The sequence below is a fragment of the Girardinichthys multiradiatus genome, chromosome X, assembly GCF_021462225.1.
Source record: "Girardinichthys multiradiatus isolate DD_20200921_A chromosome X, DD_fGirMul_XY1, whole genome shotgun sequence".
Taxonomy (NCBI): domain Eukaryota; kingdom Metazoa; phylum Chordata; class Actinopteri; order Cyprinodontiformes; family Goodeidae; genus Girardinichthys; species Girardinichthys multiradiatus.
Genome location: NC_061817.1, coordinates 20,035,934 through 20,043,727, shown reverse-complemented (window position 1 = coordinate 20,043,727; position 7,794 = coordinate 20,035,934).

The window sequence follows — 7,794 nt, the reverse complement described above, 5'->3', positions numbered from 1 at the left end:
CTATTAAAATTGTTCTTGTTGGACTTGTTTATGGCTTCACCAGCTAAATTGGATATCTTGCCAATAATTCTAGTCTGCAGCACAGGTTTAATTATTTTAGTTGCAACTGTAAGTTACAGGAAAAACAACAGCTAGATTTCCCATTTCAGTCAGTCATTTATTATTAAATTAAAAATCATTGTCTATACTAGAGTTCTCAAACTCTAGTACTTGAGGCCCCGTATCCTAAAACATTTGGATGCGGCCCTGGTGTAACACACCTGATCAAATGACTGAATTTCCTTCTCACCATGCAATCAATTTCTACAGACTCCAGGTAGTGACTTAATTGTTTGACTTAAGTGTTTTGAAGCAGAAACACATCTAAAAATGAAAAGACCCCAACCAATGAGGACTGAAATTAAAGATCACTGGTCTATGTCTTCTTGTTCCTAAAGGGACACGGGAAGCAAGCTGGTGCCAGTCTCCAGCGTTCAATGATTATGAGTTTGGGGACCAGTCCATCACAGGGCCAACATGTACAAAAAATGAGGCAAAGTAATACTTTTTCCTCTTTATATTCTGGTTACACAGAGAGAGAGTAATACAAATGGTGTGCGATTGAGAAAAAACATTAATAGAAAATGTCTCTCTATTATAGTATCCACTTAAACCACTTCAGATTCACTCTCTTGCTAGTACTTTGTTAGCTTGATTCCCGTATTAGAAACTCACCATGATCCTCCAAACTGAGGTAGCTCTGACTGATGTTTATTGCATATAGGTGTGTCATTACTCTACAAAAAACTGTATCTTAAGCAAAGCTCACTTTTCACACTGTTCACATTATTTAATTTTAATCAAGAAGCAACAGTTTCTCCAGTCAGTAGCAATATAATTTGTAAGACTAGCAATAAACCTCATTAGAGTTTATGTCCTCTCATCTGGACAATGAAATGTCAGCAGAGGAGAAATCCTCTGGACTGGCTGAAGTCCAACTGGAAATGAAAAACAAAAATCTGCCCGTGCGGATTATGAAAGCAGCTGTGATATAGGACACTGCGAGCCTTCTCCCCTCTTCATGATGCTGTGTATTCATGCCTTTACCAGTGTGTTGGTGAGGACGCACCAAAGGTTCAATTTTTTTCTCAGAACAATAATCTGAGATTCCCCAAAGACAAAATACAACAAGGAACGTCTGTTAATATTCACTCCATAGATTTATTTTTTATTTTTTGTCTCCAGTTTTTCTTTTATTGCTGGTTCAGCCATGCAGACACTAATGTACTGAAATGTTAGGTACAAATTAATAATGAACAAATCAACATGTTTAAATAAATGATAGATAAACTAGTTTGTGTAAAGCACAAATCATGAAAACAGAAACAACAGCAGCAGAATTATTAACAACTTTTGTGTTCATCAAATCTTATCTCTATAGTCTGTGGGAATAATAAAAGTGGTACAAATGAATAACGTACTTAGGTCCTTTGTCAGCTTTTTTAAAGGAAGGCTTCACTAGTTTTATACATACAGTGGTTCTCAAAGGTGTACAACACACAACACTATAAAAATCCCAGGTTTTTATCATTTAAAAAACATAATTATGATTGGTCAAAAAAACATTGTCTCCACATTTATTGTAACATATTCTGTACGATTCACCAGAAAAACAAATTAATGAACAGGCAAAACAGAAACTGGCCAAGGAGCCCACAGATCTGACAGCAACACTGTGGGAGTTGCAGAAATTTCTAGATGTGTTCTTTTTGTAACATAATCCTCTGCACTCTCCATTTATCTGTAAGGTTGACCATAACAAGGTCTTATAGTCTGTTGAAACAATTCCAAAAGATATGTCCGACCTAAAAACAACAGTTCACATCACCATATGAACACCAAACCCACAGTGAAGCATGGTGGTGGCAGGATCATGCTCTGATGTTTAATGACTTTGCCAAAACTATGGTAAAGATGTGGAGTAAAACAGCCAGAACTATATGTGCTTTTTTTTGTTGCCCCATCTGACCACTTTTCTGTTATTTTTGAAAGCATCATCTACAATTACTCAGTTTGCCAAGGAGACATGATAAGAAAATGCATCTTTAAGGACAGTGCTGCTGAAACCTTTAACCAGATCTACTCTTCTACCTCCACTTTGCCCTGTAACACTGTGGATGAGCTGGTAGATAACTTTCATTCTAAAATCTCGGACATCATTGATTCAATTGCTCCAATTAAAGTGAAAGTAGTTTCTGGGAAGAAAATGTCTCCGTGGAGAAGTGCTCCACCAGTCAGAAGTGAAAAAAAGGAGTGTCGAAAAGCTGAACGCAGGTGGCGAAAGACTGGACTCCAGGTTCACTATAACATCTATAAAGAGAGACTATACAGATATAACCTAAAACTGAAAAATGCAAGAGAATCTTTCTTTTCTGAGATCATCAGCAAAAACTTTAACAATGTTTGTGCATTATTTGCCACGGTTAACAGGTTAACAAACCCTCCTGTAACTGTAGCATCTGAACTCCACTCTACCAGGGCCTGCAATGAATTTGCTAAATTCTTCACTGAAAAAACCCAAAAGATCAGAGGGGCTGTCAGCACATCCACATCAACTCCAGTACCAATGCTGTCTCCAACTAGAACTGATTTTGACAAAATTTCCCAATTTCACCAAATAAACTACAAAAACTTAGAAAAAAATCGTACAGCAACTAAGCTCTTCTTCCTGCTGTCTCGATGTTTTACCCACAACTTTAAGAAAGCTTTGTCTGTAATAACATCTGATTTAACACAAGTAATAAACGCGTCCCTTTTGCCAGGTGTTTTCCCCCAGGCCCTGAAAACAGCAATTATCAAACCTCTATTGAAAAAGAGCAACTTGGACAAGCTGCTACTACAGAACTACAGGCCTATATCAAACCTCTCCTTCATCAGTAAGATTATTGAAAAAGCTGTGTTTCAGCAGTTAAATAACTTCCTAACAACGACCAACCGCTTCAATGTCTTCCAGTCAGGCTTCCTGCTCACCACAGTACAGAGACTGCTCTTGTCAAGGTGTTCAATGACATCCGTATACATGCAGACTGTGGAAGAACCACAGTGCTGGTATTATTGGACCTTAGTGCAGCATTCGACACTGTTGATCACTCCATTTTATTAGAGTGCCTGGAAAACTGGGTCGGCCTTTCTGGTACAGCACTCAACTGGTTTAAATCCTACTTGAAGGACAGGGACTTTTTTGTGTCAGTAGGTAACTTTACATCAGAGACCACAAAAATCACATGTGGCGTTCCCCAAGGATCCATCTTAGGGACCATCCTATTTAATATCTACATGCTCCCCCTAACTCAGATTTTAATAAACAACAACATAAGTTATCATAATTATGCAGACGACACACAGCTATACGTTACGATGTCACCAGGTGACCATGAACCCATTCAAGCGCTGGGTAAATGCTTAGAAGAAATCAATGCATGGATGTGCGAAACTTTTCTTCAGCTGAATCAAAACAAAACTGAAGTAATAATCTTTGGACCAAAGGAAGAGCATTTAAAAGTTAGCACACAGCTTCAGTTAATACAGCTAGAAACCACCAGTCAGGCTCGAAACCTGGGTGTAGTGATGGACTTAGACCTGAACCTTCAGAGACACATAAAGACAGTAACAAGGTCGGCCTTCTATCACCTAAAGAACATCTCCAGGATTAAAGGACTAATGTCTCAGCAGGACCTTAAAAAACCAATTCATGCGTTCATCTTTAGTAGAATTGATTACTGCAACGGTGTCTTCACAGGTCTGCCTAAAACGTTGATCAGACAGCTGCAGTTGATCCAGAACGCTGCTGCCCGCGTCCTCACTAGAACTAAGAAAGTGGAGCACATCATCCCGGTTCTAAAGTCCCTATACTGGCTCCCTGTAGCTCAGAGAATAGAGTTTAAAATACTTCTGTTAGTCTATAAGTCACTGAATGGCTTAGCACCAAAATACATGACAGACTTGTTGTCAGTGTATCAACCAGCCAAACCTCTCAGTTCTTCTGGCTCAAATCTACTCTGCATACGCAGAACCAGAACCAAATATGGAGAAGCAGCTTTTAGTTCTTATGTTCCACTAATCTGGAATAAACTCCCAGAAAACTGTAAAAGTGCCGAATCCTTAAGTTTCTTTAAAACAAGATTAAAAACATATTTGTTTAGAGTGGCTTTTGAATGTGTTATCTAAACATTGTTGTGTTAGGATTATTGATCTAAGAATATTATTTATTTAATATAAATATTTTTATATTTTATCAAATAATTTTTTGGTCTGTTAATGGTATTAGGACAAAATAGAAAGGTGTGAGACGAGCTCTGACATTATTGAACAGCAAAACTCTACACACACATGGAATGAATTCACACAATTTCTTAGAATACAAGAATTTATTAACAAAAATAAGTCAACTCAAAGTCAAACGTATTTCCCACAACAAACTCTTTACTATGCTAAAACAATCCAACTAAACTACCAAGCAGAATTAAAGAATAACAAAGACTAATGGGCTATGTACAATATAAACAAGTTGTTTAAAAAGATGATTGAAAAGCATGACCAAAAGAGTGATGCAACATTACCATATAATGTTATTTATGTTTGAGGACCAAGGATTATCTTGAAGAATCTGGAAGTGAAGTTAAGTTAGTCTTGGAACCAACTTAGGCAATAATAAGCAAACATTTAGACAACCATTCACAATGCAAGATCAGATAAAATATTATTTTCATAAAATAATGTTTTAAAAAATTATCTGCTGAATAAAACCAACCTTCTGGATGACTAATTCTCAACGGTGTCTAATTAACTGCCTTTATTTATTAAAATAATATTTAAATAAATATTATTAAGGGAGCATTTTGGAAAAGAGCCAAATCTTTCTGGAGAAATGGGGCTTAATGGTGTTTACTTAGTTATCAAATTTAGTAAAATGATGTTCAGGGACTATTATTCACTAGCTTGAAAACTAACAACCTTTCTGTTAAATACTCTTTAGTAGCAAGCACGTGTTCTTGTTAGCAGTTGAGCTAACAAAAGAAGCTGATAGCTTAGCACCAGAATCAAACACATACCTTTAAAATACCAGGGTTAATAAAAGGGTTAAAATGCATAAGCGCGGATGGCACGTTATGATCAACCTTCTGTTTAAAATCACCCTTTAAATAAAGTTTGTCTTAACTTTAAAAACACACAAACAAAGAACACAAAACTGAACATGTGTGCTGCAGATATTTGCTAGCACCAAGATAGCTGAGTTCAACACAAACAGAACCAAACTTCATCAAATTAAAAACGTTTAGATCATTTCAATCTAAACCTTTCTATTATTGTTCTGCCCAAACCTAACCTCGTTTGAACCATGCTGAGGAGTTGTCTGGGTGACGACGAAGTTTGAAGAGAGCTCCGTGAACGAAGCGGTTAGCTGCCAGCTAACCTCCGGAGCAGTGGCTTGGCAGCCCGTTCTGTCCGCTGACCAGTGTTAACAGGTGAAAAATGTAGGATTATCGTACTAGAGACATAAAATTATCGTATTTTGAGGGAAATTATCGTACATTCGTCATAACCAAAATAACAAGTCTGTTGATGTGTTGAATAGCGTCTAACAGGCACTCGCAGCTTTGTGCCGTCAGTACAGAATGGATTTATCAACATCTGTAGCCCCACAGTGCCGGGCTCTGCTTCTTCTTCTTTTCTTTTTTTTTTTTCCTCAATCATGGACGGGCGCAGTGGACTATTCAGCCAATCATGGCCGTTGTTCTGAGGCCAACGCATCACGTCACACGTAGGTCACATTTAGAAAAGCACGATTGGCTGGAATTTCCAGCATTTGTTTCCGAATCTGGACGCAGATGCCTTCAGGGTTCACAAAAAAACTCCGACAGACTTTGGCGATAGGCTGATGACGACTGATTACAACCACACATTCACGGAATGGTCAAATTATCGTACATTTGGCCTTTTTTAGGAATATTGATCGTACATCGTACAGAGAGCAAAATTATCCTACAAATACGATAATTATTGTACACCTGGCAACACTGCCGCTGACCACACAGCACGTTAACTGCCGTAATGCGGTCTCCGTTGTCCTTCCTTGGGAAACTGCTGCACTCGGCGTCGTGCTGGGAACTCTCTGGAAACAGTTTGCTTCTGTAGATCTCAGAGAGAACAGTCAAGCAATGCTTGTACCTTGATTACCCCGTTCATGAATGAAAATCACCGGATACGCAGACAGTGATTTATTTCTACTTATCTTGTGCATATGATCGCATGATCTTATGACACCCTTGGATCCAGTTGAAGAGTTCATGTCTGTTTGCCAGCAAGGAGACATTAGCACGCTGGGCCTCCCCTATCCTGGTCCCGCAGAGGAGTAGTGGAAAGAAATCAGACCATTGAAAAGGGGGTGCTTTTATACAGCCAGTGGCATCATGGGAAGTCCGCTGCTACCCCCGTTTCCTCAGTTGCTGGAAGTCAGTTAAATGCAATTTATTTTGAAAGTTCCAGAAAAGTTTGTACCGGAGTTTTAATGTTGTTTACATGGCTGTGGGTCCCAACACTTGGTTGGGTTTTCAGTCCAATTTTCCTTTCCCAAGTTCTTATCCATCATTCTATTCTCTCTTTTTTTTAATTACCTCTATTGTTTGATTTTCTGTATCATTGTAATGTTTTTCCTTATGTACAGCGCCTTGAGTGCCTTGTTGCTGAAAAGCCTTATACAAAGAAAAACTTGACTAGACTTGATTTTTAAGTGAGTTCACATAATAAGACACAAGAGATATCTTTACATATTGTAAAATCAAGATAAGGCATACTGTTACAACCAAACAATGTTAAAACTTTTAAATAAATCAGAATGTGCTTCAAAAACAAATTCAGTCATCTTTAGGGGTAAGGTATTGAATTTAGTACTCATATTCAGAAACATAAAATAAGTTTACACAAACTCAGAACCTCTGTCAGTACAGAGAGGAATTGATAAGTTATCAGCCATAAACAGGTGCTGTATGAAACACTAGTAGGTTAGGCACAGTTTCAGAGAAATGTTTCAATATTTAACATTATCTAGTAACTGTAATACCGCTGTTGATTCAGTGGAAGTTTACTTTAACTTGTTTTTAAATGTGCAGTACAAGAATATTTTGTTTTAAGTTTTTTTAACTTTGCCCCGGTTTGAGACGTTTGACTTTCCTTGCTGACATTCTGTCTTCAAACAGGTGTTTCATTTTGTATTTCCAGCATCTTAAATTCAATTGCAGAACTGTAGTCATACCTCAGAGCTATTTAACCCAGCCAGCTAACCCAACATATGTTTTTGGACTGTAAGAGACAACAAGGGCACCATGAAAAATCCACACATGCGCGAAAAGAACTCCACAGATCCCGCTCAAAGATTTAAACTTGCAACCTTGGTGCTGTGTTGCTAAGCACCGCTCCACTTTTCAGCTCATAATTATTACTCTTCAAATATCTCCCGTTATTGTTGACAAGTTAATGCGAGATGTTGTTTTTTTTTTAGCTGTATCACGTCAGAAGAATTATAGATGTCTTTGAAAAAAGATAAACAATGTTCTCATCCATGACTGTTGATAAGAGTAGAACAGGTTATGTCACAGAAATATGCCTGTAACAGGCAGACTCCTTGATTTTGGTGATAAAAGATATAAATAAATGGTAAAAAGAAAAAATGTTACAGAGACAAGTTATTGTTGAATATATAAAAAAGCTTTACAGATATAATCTGTCTCTCTGACAGCAGAATAACTCAACAGAATA